Genomic DNA, 19,366 nt, shown 5'->3' on the forward strand with positions numbered 1-19,366 from the left:
GACAACTTTTTAGCTACAGGTTAAAACCGTAGTAACTATAGCTACGGTTCATATCCGTAGCAAAAATGTAACATGGTCTGTATCCTTTGCCTTTTTTTTTGGTAATGGATTTACAAGTGTTTAATAAAGGAATCTTAGATATTTTGTGCAAGTTTTTAGTATCACTTAGCGTAAAAGGTCGAGATGGGCCATTGGTATATGTGTGGTTAGATCCACACCATTCATCCAATGTGTAGAGGTAAAACATGACAAGACCTCAAGAATCTAAATGATCTGACCATCCAATGGGCCACCCCGATCATGTATTTTCCATTCAATTTTATAATATTAAAAAAGAAATAAAAGATAGAATAGAAATTTTAATTATTTGATTATTTTGGATTTGACCACCTATGATGTTAATCAAAGGTGGGCCCCACCATGTAATACAAATAAATGAATAATAATATTGTTGATATATGATAGGACTTCGGAATTCAAATCAACCTAATTATATTACAGAGTCAATACTACCAAACTCAAGTGAGTAACCCAACTTGTCTCATAATTCATTAAAATTAAAATAAATCTTATGTGATTGTTGGATTGATTTACTGATTTGAGTATTTTGATATGATAATTGTACGCTAAATTCATAGGTGATCAAGACAATTATGCCAAATGTGAAAAATATGTATTTACATATCATCCATCAGTCATTGCATTGTATAATGCATGGTCGATCCTAGGGGCCCTTCCTAGAAGAAATGTCGATCATGGTAAAGCGTTACCAGATGCAGGCTATGCCCAAGCCTACCGAAAGGTGGAATCCTACCCAACGGATGGATGCGGGTTGACGACCTCCAACCCCAAGCAGATGGACGATCATCCCATCTGATGCATTCATACACCATTTTATATTTATATCATTGTACATGTATTTTTGTATTATTTTAATTGCTATAATTATGTACCATGCTGGGTCATATCACTAAGCCTGATCAGCTTACATTTTTATTGATGAAAAAACCGTATAGAGTAGCCATTAGCAGATGATGTGGCGCAAGAACCAGAAGGATCTACTATACCTGAACACAACCCATGTGAAACGTGGCCATACTTATCTGAAGATGAAGTGGCAGCATTAGATCATTTTTAATTATGTGGTTTATTTGTTAGCATTTTAAGACTTTAAGAAATTATTTAGATTTATTTCTTTGAAACAATGTTAGCATGGAATAAACATCATTATAGTATAATGGTATAATAAATGAATGATTTTAAGGTTTATTTTATTTTAAGGGTCGTCAAAATATATATATGCTTGATTGATTAGTGCTAAATGTTATGTATGTGTGATTGAGATTATGGTGGATCTTATATTGAATATAATTACCACATGCGATTAAACCGATTAAAGAATTAAGTTTGTACACTTTGTATATGGGTTATGAATTAAAACTCAGGTCTGAGGGTGCACAATCTGTACCCGAGTTTTGGGACGTGATGATTTGGTATTAGAGCAAGTTAAATTAATACCATAAGTGACCTGTAGGGTATGAACCCCATACATGCATACTGTGTAGGTCCCTGGAATTACAAACTTACAACTTCCCATTATAATGTTTTTATATAATGATATATATATATATATATATATATATATATATATATATATATATATATATATATATATATAATTCATTTATTATTATCTGAAGTGAAAATTTAATTTATTTATACAATTATATTCCTTGGAGACATAAATCTGGACCTTTGAACAAATTTTAAAGTAATTTAAGTTGTGATGTACTGCCAGACAGCAATGGACAGTAAAAATTACCTACTTTTAAAAAAATGTAACTAAATAAATATAACTCCGATTAAGGTGATTCAAAAGCCTATTCATAGATATAGAAGTTGAAATTCAATAAAAAAATAATTGAATAATTTAAATATGACAGATACTATACTAATTCTAGGAATTAGTGTAGACTAGTTAAAAATTATCTAAATCTAAACAGGTCTGATTGCAGTAATTTTTGAAAATTCTATGGTTGTTTGATTGAGTTGAAATTTTTTGAAAATGTTGTATACTCATGTAAAAACTTTTTTAAAAATTTTGAGATATATTCAAAAATTTTAACCATGTAAACCAATGATTGGAATAGTAGCCACTGATAGTGAACTGGTCTGTCCATAATGTAACACTACTAACTTGATGATTTATAGAATTTTCCTTTGTTATTGATGATAAAGTATTTCGATAATATTAAATATGAATTAGAGAATTTATAAAGTCTACTAAATTATTAATAATTCATCTTATCGGAGTTATGACCCCTAAGAAGACACGTAGTATTCGTGATTTAATACCATCTGTAAGCGCACCTATCACAAATACTCCTTTACCAAATCCTCTTATTCCTGAAGAATCTGGAACAACTCCTGATGAGCAAGACGAGAACGAAGTCAATGAAGCAAGGCAAGCTCCTCCACTACCTCCTCCTCCAGTTAACATGGGAAATGTTGGACCTAGTATGCAACTCCCATTATCCCCAACCACTATTCGAGCTAACCTCACATGACCAAATGTTCAGCCGTGAGACGCTACCTTTAGGTTGGTAGCACAAATGGCGGGAATGTTAAAATAACAGCAGAAACAGTTCACTGTTCAGTGGGACATGTTAGCCACCTTAAATCAGATACCCCAACATCAATGAAATACATCTTTACTAAGATTTGATCAGCCTCGTGAGGTAGATTTGCTTGAAAGGTTTATAAATTTACGACCACCTATATTCAAGGGTACATCTAACCCATCAATAACAAAAGATTAATTGAAGCAGATTGAGAAAGTACTAGAAGCCATGAATTGCTCTGATGATCAGAAAGTTAGACTGGTGTCTTTTATTCTTCAGGGCGAAGCCGATGTATGGTGGAGAGCCGTAAAGAGAATGGTTCCAGCTGATCATGTGTGGACCTGAAATAAATTTCAGAAAAAGTTTCGTGAGAAACATTTTCCTAAAGCGTATCGCAACTAAAAGATGGTGAAATTTTCAAAGCTAGAACAAGGTTTCATGATGGTAGCCCAGTATGAAGAAAAATTTGTTGAATTAGCAGGTTATGTGTCAAAGGTAATGGAATGTGAAGATTATAAGATTACAAAATTTGAAGAAGGGTTAAGACATAATATCAGGATAAAATTTTGTTGCGTGGATGTGAAGAAATACTCAGAAGTAGTCGATAAAGCCTTATGAGCAGAACAAGATACATAGCGGTTTCACAAATCTTGTGTACAGTTAAAAGAAACAAGACAAAGAAATAGGCCAACACCTACCCAACACCAACCACTAGAGAATAAACTAAAAATGAAAATTCATTCATCAACACCGAGAACCCAAGAACGATATTTTCTAAAAAAATTGTGCGTACTATGGTAAGTATGGTCACATGGCTCAGGTGTGCAGAACTAAGATGAGAGATATGGGTATAACGCCTCTTCAACAGATACCACCGCGACTGCAACTTCCAGCATCATCTCAACAAACAGGTCAGACATCGCAAGCATCACGTACCCAACTGCCTCGACCACAGCAGAATCAACAAAATCGACCATCTCCATCAGTTCCTCAAGGCCAAGGGAATCATCCTAGTAAATAACAACCACCATATGCACGGGTTTATTCCATCTCATCTAAAGAGGATCTAGAAGAAAATAATAACATTGTTGAAGATATGATCGAAACGCATGGTATTCCAATTTTTGTGTTATTTGATTCCGGGGCTGCTTTATTTTTTATTGCATCATCGTTAGTATCTCGATTAAGATTGAAGTCAGAAATCCTTGATAAGTAAATTTTGGTAGAATCCCCATTGACAAGTCAATTATTTTGGACAAAATATGTAAATTTATTCCCCTTATGATAGGCGATATTCCTGTATTAGCTAATTTAGTAGAAATGAGTATGGCGGGGTACGATGTTATTCTTGGAATGGATTGGCTTACTCAAAATCATGCGACGTTGGATTGTTATGCTTACCTTTGCAACGCCAGGAAGAGAACCGCTTATGATTCAAGGAAAGAAGAAGAATGAGAAGATCGAGCGTGTTATGACGTTGATTGGTAGTGAGAAACAAGAAACGACAATGGATTTTATTCCGATTGTACAGGAATATCCTAAAGTTTTTCAAGATATACCAAGACTACTGTTCACTCCCCAAGTATAGGGTTGTGATGTAGTAATAAACTCGGTGAGACCGAGGTCGAATCCCAAGGGACTGAAATTTGTACGTTTCCTGAAAATAACTAGAACTACAAAAAAGATGAAATCTAAATCAGGTGGATTTGAGGAATAATGATGAAATAGTAAAATATGTAGAATTCAAAGGTAGGAAACTAGGGATTCAGAGGATCCACTTGTAGAGATCAGGGAGATCTTAATACCTGCTTTAAAAATCATGGAACTTAAACTGAACTTCCTCTGATATAATTTTAAAGGGATGAAAGGTATATGAATTAGAATGGATTCCATCACCAAACCATGCCCAGGAGATAAAGTCAACAACAAAATTAAACTAATTATCAACCAATCAGATGATTATGAAGGTTAGGAAGGGTACCGCCATCCAACCATGCCCAGGAGACGATGGCGAACAACAAGGCTTCCTGACATCATAATCAAAGTAAGGAAAAAGAAATACTCAAAGCCATTACAAACCCATTGTAATGTCAGTCACAACAGGCCATTAAAAACTACAAATATTCCCATAATTAAATCAAAAATCAATTCAGTCTAAACAAAAGGCATAGCAAAATTCTCCCATCCCGCTATAGGCTTCACCTCTTAGCCCTAGCTAAGAGGTTTAGCCACACATAGACATAACAGGGCTTATCTCTTAGAAGAAGAAAGAAAAAGGAAAAAAAAAAAAAGGAAAAGAAAATACAAACTGCCTACTCTCCCTGTCCACGTTCAAGCTTCTCTCCCACGGCCCTTTTCCAGCTCTCCCTTTTTCTCCAGATCCTCCCCTCTTTTTATAGGCACCGAACCCCCCAAGAAGCAGTCCTGAACTCCTCTTTTACGCAGCCCTTTACGCAGAAAAGGTTTCCTGCGTAAACTCTGTTTCTCGCAGCAGGAAACACATAAAAAGCTGCGTTTGGACTGAAGATCCGAACGTTGATCATCCCACTTACCGTATCTGCCATCATGGCTAGGGTCAAGCCTGGCTGGGGCTTCCATTAGACGGTTCAGATCTCTGATCCGATCACGTTCGGGGTCACACAACTCCACGGAAGATCCGGATTTTCTGGACGCACGATCTTGGCTCGAACCTCCGCTGACGTGTTCGATGGGGCCCACTTCGCTTTTGTTTTGAAAATCCACACCGTCCAGTAGATTCATCTCGAAAAACCGTTTTAATATGGTTGGTTTTAGAGTGCTGCTGACGTGACCCACTTTCTTTTCCATTTTGCCGTCCAAGCTGTGTTTGAACGGTTGAAAACCGATCTGTGTTTTTATCTGGAATTCCGACACCTAGGTGTGGGTTGTGGCTACCCCACGAGACGAATGGACGGTCCAGATCATTTATCTGGATGATGAATGGGCCTCACAATCTGCAAAAACGGACGGACAGCGAAAACGCTGTTGCGTTTTCTGATTTGGAAGGAGTCGGTCAGCGTGCGCTGACCAACTATGGCTGTAATGGTGCACGGCTGGTGCACGTGTACACCTTGCACACGCATTGTACATGTGGGTCCCATGGAGATGTTTATGAGATATCTGTTCCGTCCATCTGCTTTCCCATTGAATATAAGGCGTTGAGTCAAAAATTGAGGCATATCCAGATGTCATGTGGGTCCAAAATCGACTGTTTATGGGCTGATCTATCTGTTAGGCCACTTCTGCTGGGATCCAATGGCTGAAATTTGACGTGTATGGTTAATTTATGGTCCTCAGGCCATGTATGAAGTTTCGAGCTGAACGAATGGTGGAAACCCTATGACCTTGAATTCTGGATGATTTTCGGGCCACTTGAGCTACAATTTCTCGATTTTCTTAGATCCCTGGCGTGAAAATCTATCGATCTTGGTCTCCTAGGATCCGTCGCTTGCCTTGGTGACTTCAGACCGTTAAATCCATGCTTTTAGTACCCTTTCCCGGTCCAGGCTCGTAAATACGCCCTGCATCACAAACATTATTAAATCAGCCATTAAACGAAATTATGCTTGTAGATCCAAGTAATAACTGGGGTCTAATATGCAATATTTGACCCTCAACACAACCCCCAACCAGCATTTTGCTAGTCCCAAGCAAAGTATACGGAAGATAAGTTAAAAATTGCAGAACACATTTTAAAAACTCGAGTGATTTTTGAAAATAATCCAGAAATAGAAGTCTACGATTCATGATTGTTGGCATTACTTTCTCCTGAAATCAAGTTCAAATATTAATCCCTTAATTAGAACAATTCCAAACATTGAATTCCATGGATGTATAGTCTAATCTCGACTTGTCAACATTAAGATTCACCTCTCTATTTAAGGATATTATTGGTAACCAATAAGAGAATTCACGATAACCCAACTTGGCTTACACATTATCTTTTTATTCTTTTAATATTTGATTTTTTTTATTTTTTTATTTTTTTCATTAAAAGTAATGCCAAGGAGGGGAATTGAATCCTCACCTATAGGGAGCAAACCTATGGTAAAGACTGTACACCCAACTTTTTCTCATATCATTCATAGGGAATTAAATCTATACCTATAGGGAGCAAACCTATGGTGTAGACCATTCCCCAATCATTTAAATTTCTCAGGTTAGTTCCTTTCAAGCTTAGTGATCACCAAATTAATCCTTCAATATTGAATGAAACCTTAATTTGTAAGCAAGATGTGACATGTAAAATTATGATTCAATCAATGTTTAAAACTTCTAATCATGTATTAATAGTTCTAACTTAACTGTGAAATCTAACAAATAGTTGAATCCAAGAGTCATAAATTCCAACATCACTTATCTTGTAATTCTAAATCCAAGATGGCCGTCAAAATCGCTTCGAATTCATACAAAATTCTAAAAAAAAAAATTAAAATTTTTCACAATTTCTGCTCAAGACTAAGAAAACACTGATTAGGAAACCTAATCTCCCACCCCCAACCTAAAATCTACATTATCCTCAATGTAAATGATATGAGCATACAATGCACTTGGGATAACGAAAAGTAAATATGAAGTGATGGGAAGATAGTACCTGGATGATGAATTGAAAGACACTTTCCAAGAGATCACAGCATGGGCATCGGTCAGCACGAGAGAGAAGGCAACACAAAAATAAAAATAAAATCCTACCTATACTACTTTCGTAGGTGCTCTCGATTGCATTTAGCGTATACAACAAGCCTTTAAACCCCTAGGTTACCCCTAGTGGACGAGTTGTAGTCTCGTGAGGGTTTACAGTAATGTTACCCACAAACATTGAACTAACTAATGATAAAAACGAAATGAAATGAAGAGCTGGGTTGCCTCCCAGGAGCGCTAAGTTTACCGTCTTCAGCCAGACAAATAAAGGAATTACCCTAGTCCTATGAAAGCAATAAACCTACCTATACCTCCATCAGACTAGGAGATCGATCCTGGTAAACAGGAGCAGTCAGGGGCATGGACATGTCCTCTGAATCAAATTTCTCGACAAATGGTTTCAATCGATGTCCATTGACTTTAAACTCCTTACCATTGTCGGGATCTCTTATCTCAACCGCCCCATGAGGAAAAACAGTAACAACAATGTAAGGGCCGGTCGAACGAGATCGAAGCTTACTTGGAAAGAGATGTAATCGAGAATTGTACAAAAGGACCTTCTGACCAGGTGTGAATGATTTTCACAAAATGTGTTGGTCATGAAATGCTTTCATTTTGTCCTTGTAAATTCTTGAATTATCGTACGCATCATCTCGGATTTCTTCAAGTTCATTCAATTGAAGTTTGCGTAGCGAGCCAGTGTTGTCCAGATTGAAATTAAGATTTTTGATCGCCCAGTACGCTTTATGTTCCAGCTCCACAGGCAAGTGACAAGCTTTCCCATAGACAAGTCTAAAGGGAGACATTCCAATAGGGGTTTTAAAGGCAGTACGGTATGCTCATAAGGCATCGGTCAATCTGATTGACCAATCCTTACGATCAGGGTTAACCATTTTCTCAAAAATGTGTTTAATTTTCCTATTAGAAATCTCAGTTTGCCCACTTGTCTATGGGTGGTACGGGGTGCTCACCTTATGAGAGATACCATACTTCTTCATTAAGCTCTCAAATGGTTTATTACAAAAGTTTGAGCCCCCATCACTAATGATGGCTCGAGGCGTTCCGAATCGAGAAAGGATGTTTTCTTTTAGGAATTTAATGACCGTGCGATGGTCATTAGTTCGACACGGAATCGCTTCGACCCATTTAGTGACATAATCCACAGCGAGCAAAATATACAAATTTCCAAACGATTGGGGGAATGGTCCCATGAAATCGATGCCCCAGCAATCAAATGCTTCAATGATAAGGATGGGATTCAAAGGCATCATATTTCGACGGGACAATGCTTCCAATTTCTGACAACGCTCACAAGGTTTGCAAAACTCATGAGTGTCCCTAAACATAGTGGGCCAATAAAAGCCACACTGCAGAATCTTGGCCATGGTCTTTTTAACAGAAAAGTGACCACCACAGGCCTGTGAATGACAGAAGGAGATGACGCTCTGATACTCATTGTCTGGTACACATCTCCTTAGGATTTGGTCTGGGCAATATTTAAATAAATAAGGATCATTCCAGAAAAAGTTGCGCACCTCGATGAAGAATTTCTTCTTATCTTGCGCAGTCCACTGTGTCGGTATGGAACCTGTGGCAAGATAATTAGCAATATCAGCGAACCAAAGAGAATGGGAGACTCTGAACAGTTGTTCATCAGGGAACATATCATTGATATGGGTCGCCTCAAGGGAATCAGAGGTATTAAGGCGAGAAAGGTAATCGGCCACTACGTTCTCTACTCCCTTTTTATCTGTAATTTCCAAATCAAATTCTTAGAGTAGAAGGATCCATCGTATCAAACGGGGCTTAGAATCATTCTTAGAAAGAAGATACTTAAGTGCCGCATAATCTGTTTAGATAATAATCTTGGATCCGATTAAGTAGGACCTAAATTTGTCCAAGGCGAACACTACAGCTAAGAGTTCATTTTCCGTAGTTGAGTAGTTCACTTGGGCCGGATTTAAAGTCTTACTCGCATAATAGATGACGTAGGGTCTCTTATCTTTTCTCTGGCCTAGAACCACTCCAAGAGCATAATCAGAAGCGTCGCACATAAGCTCAAAAGGAAAGCTCCAGTCGGGTGGCTGCATGATAGGTGCAGTGGTTAACGTGCCCTTAAGCTTGGTGAAAGCTTCCTAGCATTGCTCAGTCCACTCATACGGAGCATCCTTTTGAAGAAGATTATATAAAGGACAAGAGAGGAGACTAAAGTCCTTTATGAATCGCTTGTAAAATCCTGCGTGTCCTAAGAAGGATCGCATGTCTCTGATGTTCTTGGGTGTGGTAGGTTAGAGATAAGATCGATTTTTGCCTTATCTACCTCGATTCCCTTGGACGAGATGATATGCCTAAGGACAATTCCCTTCTGAACCATGAAATGACACTTCTCCCAATTAAGTACCAAGTTCTTTTCTTCACATCTTTTCAGCACACATTTAAGACTTTCCAAGCACTTGCTGAAAGATGAACCGTAAACAGAGAAATCGTCCATGAAGACCTCTAGATATTGCCCCACCATATCAGAAAAGATACTAAGCATACATTGCTGAAAGGTAGCAGGGGCATTACATAGTCCGAATGGCATCCTTCGGTAGGCAAAGGTGCCGTAGGGACATGTAAATGTGGTCTTTTCCTGGTCTTCAGGGGCTATCTCTATCTGGTTGTAGCCCGAATACCCGTCAAGGAAACTGTAATAGGAATGACCAGCTAACCTTTCCAGGATCTGATTAATGAATGGTAAAGGAAAGTGGTCTTTCCTCGTGACGGTATTTAACTTCCTGTAGTCAATGAACATTCTCCAACCAGTAGCGACTCTAGTTGGCATGAGTTCATTATTAGCATTGGCTACGATGGTGATTCCGGACTTCTTAGGAACCACTTGAGTTGGACTCACCCATTGACTATCAAATATAGGGTATATGATACCCACGTCCAATAGTTTAAGAACCTTGGCCTTAATCACTTCCTTCATGTTTGGGTTTAGTCTACGTTGTGGTTGCCGAGCGATTTTTGCATTATCCTCAAGATATATGCGGTGAGTACAAATCGAGGGATCGATTCCCTTGAGGTCCGCTATCGTCCATCCCAGGGTTCCTTTATGCTCAATGAGAGTAGATATGAGCATACTCTCCTGTTCTTTCTCTAGGTGGGCAGAGATCACCACCGGGTATGTTTCATCTTGACCTAAATAGACATATTTCAAATCAGAGGGCAAAGGTTTTAGGTCAAGCTTCAGCGGCTTGAGGTTATACGGTAGAGGCACTACATCGGTTTGTGGCAATTATTCAAATTGTGGCCTCCACTGGTTAACTTCAAGTACCGGTGCAGTATCAAGCAAGGCGCACGTCTCCCTAATCATGTCATCATCAAAATCATAGGAGTGGGCCAGGCACGTCTCTAGATGGTCGGAAGATAAGGTTAGAGGTGTCGTATCTTCCACGAAAGAGTCAATCATGTTAATGTCGTGGAAATCGTCATCCTCTTCTAAGTTTTTGCCGTTATTGAAAAAAATGTTTGACTCCAATGTCATATTCCCAAAAGACATAGTCATGACACCATTTCTGCAATTGATAATTACATTTGAAGTGGCAAGGAATAGGCGGCCAAGAATGACGGGGATCTGAGTGCTTATGTTATTGATGGGTTCGGTGTCCAGGATGATAAAATCTATAGGGTAGTAAAATCTATCAACTTGGACCAACACATCCTCAATTATCTCTCTTGGTACATGAACAGAGCGATCAACAAGTTTTAGTGTGGTTAGGGTGAGTTTTAATTCACCCAAACCTAACTGTTTGTATACCCAGTAGGGAATCAGATTGACGCTTGCTCCTAAGTCAAGAAGTGCGTAATCAATTCGATGGTTCCCGATTACACATGATATGGTTGGCTACGGGGATCTTTGAATTTTTGTGGCACGTCTTGCTTTAGGATGGCACTCACTTTCTCAGTCAAGAAAATTTTCTTTTGAATACTTTGCCATCTTTTGGTCGTGCATAAGTCTTTCAGAAATTTGGCATATGAAGGAATCTGTTTCACGACATCAAGTAGAGGAATGTTGACTTTCACATGTTTCAACACCTCTATGATATCCTGAGAGTTAGAGAGAGGTTTTGGTGAAACCAACCGTTGGGGGAACGGAGCAACTGGCTTCTCTAGAAGTTCTAGTTCTAATTTTTGTGGGGCATCACTAGATCCATCATTGTTGTCCTCTTCTGGTTCTTGAGGCTTTTCGGGTCTAACCGGAAGAGTTTTATCAATGATTTTTCCACTCCTAAGAGTGGTGATGGATTTAGCGTGCCCCATCTGATTTGAAGAGCTGGGATCATTAATCTCGTACTACGGTTTAGGATTGGGGAGAGGTTGTGCAGGAAGCATCCCCTTTTCTATAACCGTCATATGAGAATCTATCTTTTGCATAAAATCTGTAATTCCCTGCATTGCCTGAGCCAGCTCTTGTATGAAATTTTGAACCGGTTCCTCTTGAGGTTTCACTTGATTTGGATTTTGATTGAAGAAACCTTGAGGGGTAGTCGTTTGTCCATTCCTCCAACTAAAGTTTGGATGATTTTTCCAATCAGGATTGTACGTATTGGAGTTAGGTCCAGTAAAAGGTCTTTGATAGTTGTTTACGGCATTAGCTTGTTCATTCAACACTCCTCGAAAGGCGGGTATTGTAGGACAATTTTTAGTTGTATAAATGTTACAATCATAGATGCCGCAAACAATTTCATTAACCTTATCCTTCTTTCCTTCCATGGCCTCAACTTTCCTTATGAGCGTAGTCACTTTACACTTGAGATCATCCTCTTCTTTCAAGAGATATAATCCACCTTTCTCCTTTAATTGAGTCGGCCTAGACGTGGTATTTGATTTTGGGTAATAGTCCCAAGATTGTGTTTTTTTAGCCAGACTGTCGAGGTAGTCCCATACCTCGTCGACATCTTTATTAATGAACTCTCCATTACACATTGTCTCGACCATTTGGCGCATGGAAGATGTCAGTCCATCGTAGAAAAAATTTGTAATGCGCCACGTTTCAAATCCGTGTTGTGGGCATGAACTGACCAAATCTTTGAACCTTTCCCAACATTGGAAGAATGTTTCATCTTCCTTTTGGGCAAAGTTCATGATTGCTTTTCTGAGGGTAATCGTTTTATGATGTGGGAAGAATTTTTTTATGAATTTCCTCTGCATGTCGTTCCATGTGCCAATGGATCTAGGACGCAGTGAATGTAACCACGTCTTAGCCTTCTCTTTTAAGAAAAAAGGAAAGAGTTTCAGCCTGATTGTATCCTTAGATACATTAGGAAAATATAATGTAGCTATAATCTCATCGAACTCTTTCAAATGTAAATATAGACTTTCTGATTCAAGTCCATAGAATTTGGGAAGGACTTGGATAACTCCTGGCTTGATGTCCATTTGTCCTGTGTTTTCAGGAAAAATCATGCATGAGGGCGTACTCACTCCCGCCGGTTGTAGATAATCTCGTAAAGTACGAGGCGGGGGTGTCTGATGCACCGCATTCTCATCTTGGGTATCCTCCACCATGGGTGGAAGTAGAGGAGGTTGGTCTTCAGCCATAACTTCAGTTAACTCAGGGGATTTCGAGTGGTGTCTAGTCCTGCGATGGATAGTTAACCCCTCAACCAATCCTCCTTCAGTCAAGAGATGTCGAGTGTTGTCACGGGCCCACTTGGGCATGAAACACTCGCAGCCCTCAATCAAATTTGAAACCTAATCCTAAGAAAGGAAAAGAAAATCTAAAAAGAAAGAGAGGATTGGAAAGAAGTTACCAAATTGGAGTCCCTAAGTTAAAAACCTGCAAAATAAAACAAAATAAGTTAGATTTTAAAGAGAATGTCTAAAATTAGAAAATTTTAAAAAAGAAAGATAGAAGTAAAAATAGTTTCTAAAAGAAGAAGATCCTAAACTAGAAAGTAAATTACTAAAAGAGAACTGAAAAATAGAAAGTAGAGAAAGAACTTACTGAATTCGAAATTTCTATCTTGAAGGCCTACAAAATATGAAAGTTAGTTTTTAAACCAAAAGTCTACAAGTAGAAAATTTCTAAAAATAAATTAGGAAACAAAGTTAGATTCTAAAAGAGCCAAAATTAGAAAGAATTTCTAAAAAGGGAAATAACTAACCTAGTTTCTAAAAACAAAAAGAGGAAAGTTTCTAAAAATAAACTATTTCCTAAAAATAGGAAAATACTAGAATTAGAAAATTTTTAAAATTTAAACCTCAATTGTAAAAGTAGAAAAAGTAGAGAAATTAGGAAGGAATTACCAATTTAGAAACTTATGTCAGGATCCAACAAAACAGGAAAACAGGTTAGTTTCTAAAATAGAAAATCTAAACCTAAAGTTAGAAAAAATCCTAATCTTAAACTAATCCTAAAACTAGTTAATTCCAGAAAACGTAACCGTCAATCCCCGGCAACGGCGCCAAAAACTTGTTCACTCCCCAAGTATAGGGTTGTGATGTAGTAATAAACTCGGTGAGACCGAGGTCGAATCCCAAGGGACTGAAATTTGTACGTTTCCTGAAAATAACTAGAACTAGAAAAAAGATGAAATCTAAATCAGGTGGATTTGAGGAATAATGATGAAATAGTAAAATATGTAGAATTCAAAGGTAGGGAACTAGGGATTCAGAGGATCCACTTGTAGAGATCAGGGAGATCTTAATACCTGCTTTAAAAATCATGGAACTTAAACTGAACTTCCTCTGATATAATTTTAAAGGGATGAAAGGTATATGAATTAGAATGGATTCCATCACCAAACCATGCCCAGGAGATAAAGTCAACAACAAAATTAAACTAATTATCAACCAATCAGATGATTATGAAGGTTAGGAAGGGTACCGCCATCCAACCATGCCCAGGAGACGATGGCGAACAACAGGGCTTCCTGACATCATAATCAAAGTAAGAAAAAAGAAATACTCAAAGCCATTACAAACCCATTGTAATGTCAGTCACAACAGGCCATTAAAAACTACAAATATTCCCATAATTAAATCAAAAATCAATTTAGTCTAAACAAAAGGCATAGCAAAATTCTCCCATCCCGCTATAGGCTTCACCTCTTAGCCCTAGCTAAGAGGTTTAGCCACACATAGACATAACAGGGCTTATCTCTTAGAAGAAGAAAGAAAAAGCAAAACAAAAAGGAAAAGAAAATACAAACTGCCTACTCTCCCTGTCCATGTTTAAGCTTCTCTCCCACGGCCCTTTTCCAGCTCTCCCTTTTTCTCCAGATCCTCCCCTCTTTTTATAGGCACCAGACCCCCCAAGAAGCAGTCCTGAACTCCTCTTTTACGCAGCCCTTTACGCAGAAAAGGTTTCCTGCGTAAACTCTGTTTCTCGCAGCAGGAAACGCATAAAAAGCTACGTTTGGACTGAAGATCCGGACGTTGATTGTCCCGCTTACCTTATCTGCCATCATGGCTAAGGTCAAGCCTGGCTGGGGCTTCCATTTGACGTTTCAGATCTCTGATCCGATCACGTTTGGGGTCACACAACTCCACGAAAGATCCAGATTTTCCGGACGCGCGATCTTGGCTCGAACTTCCGCTGACGTGTTCGGTGGGGCCCACTTCGCTTTTGTTTTGAAAATCCACACCGTCCAGTAGATTCATCTTGAAAAACCGTTTTAATATGGTTGGTTTTGGAGTGTTGTTGACGTGGCCCACTTTATTTTCCATTTTGCCGTCCAAGCTAGGTTTGAACGGTTGAAAACCGATCTGTGTTTTTATCTGGAATTCCGACACCTAGGTGTGGGTTGTGGCTACCCCACGAGACGAATGGACGATCCAAATCATTTATCTGGATGATGAACGGGCCTCACAATCTGCAAAAACGGACGGACAGTGAAAACGCTGTTGCGTTTTCTGATTTGGAAGGAGTCGGTCAGCGTGCGCTGACCAACTATGGCTGTAATGGTGCACGGCTGGTGCACGTGTACACCTTGCACACGCATTGTACATGTGGGTCCCACGGAGATGTTTATGAGATATCTGTTCCGTCCATCTGCTTTCCCATTGAATATAAGGCGTTGAGTCAAAAATTGAGGCATATCCAGATGTCATGTGGGCCCAAAATCGACTGTTTATGGGCTGATCTATCTATTAGGCCACTTCTACTGGGATCCAATGACTGAAATTTGACATGTACGGTTAATTTATGGTCCTCAGGCCATGTATGGAGTTTCGAGCTGAACGAATGGTGGAAACCCTGTGATCTTGCATTCTGGATGAATTTCAGGCCCGTTTTATGTGAGTGCCCTGATTTTCTTGGATTTTTGGTGTGTAATTTCTTCGATCTCGCTCCCCTGGATCCGTCGCTTACCTTGGTGACTTCAGACCATTAAATCCATGCTTTTAGTACCCTTTCCCAGTCCAGGCTCGTAAATACGCCCTACATCACAAACATGATTAAATCAGCCATAAACGGAATTATGCTTGTAGATCCAAGTAATAACTGGGGTCTAATATGCAATATTTGACCCTCAACAACTACCACCTTAGCGAGAAGTAAATTTTAGTATCAATCACTTATCAGGAACGACACTAATATCTATGTCTCCATATCGAATGACGCCTATTAAATTGAAGGAGCTGAAGGAGCAGCGAGAAGAATTGAGGTCCTGAGGATTTATTCAACCAAGTACTTCTCCTTGGGGTGTGCCAGTACTTTTTGTAAATAAAAAGGATGACACTCGACGTTTGTATATTAATTATCACCGCTTAAATCAGATAAAGATTAAAAACAAGTACCCATTATCCCGTATAAATGATTTGTTTGATCAGTTGAAAGGAGCTCGATATTTTTCTAAGATCGATTTGAGATCAGGTTACCACCAACTATGTGTTAAAGAAGAGGATATCTATAAAACTGCTTTCAGAACGTGTTATGGTCATTATGAATTCTTGGTCAAGCCATTCGGGTTGACCAATGCACCTATAGTATTTATGGACCTGATGAACAAGGTATTCCAGCTTTATCTGGATAACTTTATCATTGTGTTCATTGTTGACATTTTGATTTACTTGAAGACCAGTGAAGAGCATGAGCTACATCTAAGGACGGCGTTGCAGACTCAAAAAGATAACCAGTTATATGCTAAGTTTTCTAAGTGTGATTTCTGGAAGGAGAGTGTTAAATTTTTTTGGGCATATTATTTGAGAAAAAGGTATTGCAGTTGACCATATGAAGATTGAAGCTGTGGTGAAGTGGGAATAGCCCACAAGTGTGTCAGAAGTTAGAAGCTTTCTTGGGCTTACTGGATATTATAGAAGGTTTATTAAGGATTTTTCAAAGATTGTCGGACCGCTAACGAGTTTAACTCGAAAAGGAGTGCCCTTCAAGTGGACTGAAAAGTGCGAAGAAGCTTTTACTGAACTGAAACAACTCTTAACCTCAACTCTTGTTCTAACCCCCCCGAAGGATGGGTTGGTATTTGAAGTTTATACGGATGTATCAACTAAAGGTCTAGGTTGTGTATTAATGTAAGGGGGCAAGGTGATCACATATGCATCGAGGCAGCTTAAACTCCATGAGCGTAATTATCCAACCCATGACCTAGAGTTGGGTGCTATTGTATTTGTGTTGAAGATTTGGCGGCATTACTTATATTGCGAACAGTTCGAGCTTTATATGAATCACAAGACTTTGATGTATCTATTTTCTCAGAAGGACTTGAACATAAGGCAGAGAAGATGGATAAAATTTCTTAAGGATTATAATTTCTCATTGTCCTATCATCTGGGTAAGGCTAATTTGGTTGCTGACGCTTTGAGTAGAAAAGAATATAAACAAAAAAGTGTAGCCAGCTTAATGGTACATGAATGGGAAATGTTGAAATTCATTAGAGAGTTTGATATTCGATTGAATTTTTAAGAAAAAAAGATTTGTATATGTAATATTACAGTAAAATGAACTCTTATGGAGTGAATAATTGAAGCTCAAACGAATGATGAGTGGTTTTTAAGAATGATAGTCAAGTATCAGAATGATTAGACTTCAGATTAGAATATAGTAGACGATAAAGGAATTTGGTATCGAGGTCGACTCTGTGTGCTTAATATTCCATATCTAAAAGATGAGATTCTAAATGATGTGCATTGAACTAAGTTTACAATTTACCTGGGAAGCACAAAGAAGTATCATAGTGTGAAATGATCATTTTGGTTGCCAAATATGAAGAGAGAAATCGCCGATTATGTGTCGAGATATTTTGTATGTCAGCAGGTAAAGGCGGGTCATTAGAACCCATCAGGATTATTGCAGCCTCTGAAAGTACCTGAGTGGAAGTGAGATTGTATTTCTATAAACTTTATAGTTGATTTTCCTAAGACACAAAAGAAGCACAATTCAATTTGGGTAATTGTCGATCGACTGACCAAGTCAGCGCACTTTATTAATATCCGTATCAATTATTCAATGGAGGAACTCGCCAAGCTATACATCAAGGAAATAGTGAGACTTCATGGTGTCCCTAGTTTTATTATATCGGATCGAGATCCACGTTTTACATCGTGATTCTAGATAAGTCTAGAGGAAGCTATGGGTACGAATACGGACTACAATACAGCATATCATCCACAATCTAATGGACAAATGGAATGTGTGAACCAAATATTAGAAGACCTGTTACGTGCGTGCACTCTGGATTTCAAGGGAAACTGGGATGATAACGTACATTATGCTGAATTCGCTTACAATAATAGTTACCAAGCAAGCATCGGTATGGCTCCGTACGAAATCTTGTATGGACGTCCTTGCCGAGCGCCTAACTGTTGGGCCGAGGTAGGTGAGAAATGCTTAATTGGGCCAGATGTTGTATAAGAAGCTGCTGAGAAAGTTGAAATTATTCAAAAGCGACTACAAGCTGCTCAGAGTCGTCAAAAGAGCTACACCGACAATCGAAGACGAGATCTAGAGTTCACAATAGGAGACCACGTGTTTTTAAAGGTTTCTCCCATAAAGGGTTTGATGCGATTTGGTACTAAGGGAAAACTTGCAACACTTTTTATCAGACCATTTGAAATATTAGAGTGGATTGGAGCAGTGATATATCGACTTGCATTACCTCCTCAGTTGGCCAATGTCCATAATGTTTTTCATGTATCGATGCTACGGAAGTATAAGAGGGATGATTCTCATGTGATTAACTGGCAAGATCTCGATTTATAAGAAGATACATCTTATGTGGAGAAACTAGTTCGAATACTGGATCGTAAGGAGCACGTGTTGCGCACTAAGATGGTGCATTTAGTCAAGGTTTTATGGAGTCATCATGAAGTAAATGAAGCATCTTGGGAGCAGGAAAGAGAAATTCACAAAAAATATCCTCTTCTCTTTGAGCAGTAATTTCAGGTAAATTTCGAGGACGAAAATTTTCTTTTAGAAGGGTGAAATGTAAGGGCTGTGAAAATTTACTAATAATTAAAAAAAAAGATATTTTATCTTATCTTTATTTTGTATTTATTTTAAATCAATCTTACCTCCTATTTTAAACCGTGTACTTCAAATATACCTCTAACCATTCCCGCATCTCTTAAGATTCAAACACTCAGTTGTAAAAAGAGTTCTAGTCAAATTTAAATATTAACAAAGGCTACCTGCGACAACAGAGAAAGGGAGAAAGAGAATTTTGGAGTGCTTAGATCAGGTATATATATCGTCCTCCTTTTAATATTTTTTACATATTTAATATAATTTAATTCGGTGGATGTAATGAACGGTGTGGATTGATTACACGTTCATTGTATTGAATTATAGATAGATGTCATTTAAAGGTGAGGGGAATCTAAAATTATGTAATTGTAGTTGGTGTACAACTGATCAAATTAGATTAAATCTGTACGGATCATATGATCCTTAAGGCCAAAATATACAATGGCCCTAATATTCAGATCAATCTACCCCTCAGATGGGCCACATCAGTTAGATCTAGAAGTGTTTAATAAAGAAATCTTAGATATTTTGCGCAAGTGCTGATATCACTTAGTGTAAAAGGTCGAGATGAGCCATTGATGTATGTGTGGTTGGATCCACACCATTCATCCAATGC

The 19,366-nt window shown here is 38.4% G+C and overlaps 1 non-coding gene and 1 pseudogene across 1 annotated transcript; one reads left to right on the plus strand and one right to left on the minus strand.

Annotated features, from left to right (window-relative positions):
• Positions 1 to 3,451: 3,451 nt before the first annotated feature.
• The window catches only part of LOC131228043 (uncharacterized), a 67,261-nt pseudogene continuing 51,346 nt past the window's right edge, over positions 3,452 to 19,366 (minus strand).
• Positions 12,322 to 12,428, plus strand: LOC131238096 (small nucleolar RNA R71). Its single transcript, XR_009167513.1, has one exon. It is a non-coding gene; the product is annotated as a small nucleolar RNA R71 (small nucleolar RNA).

This window comes from Magnolia sinica, chromosome 2 (genome assembly GCF_029962835.1).
Source record: "Magnolia sinica isolate HGM2019 chromosome 2, MsV1, whole genome shotgun sequence".
NCBI lineage: Eukaryota > Viridiplantae > Streptophyta > Magnoliopsida > Magnoliales > Magnoliaceae > Magnolia > Magnolia sinica.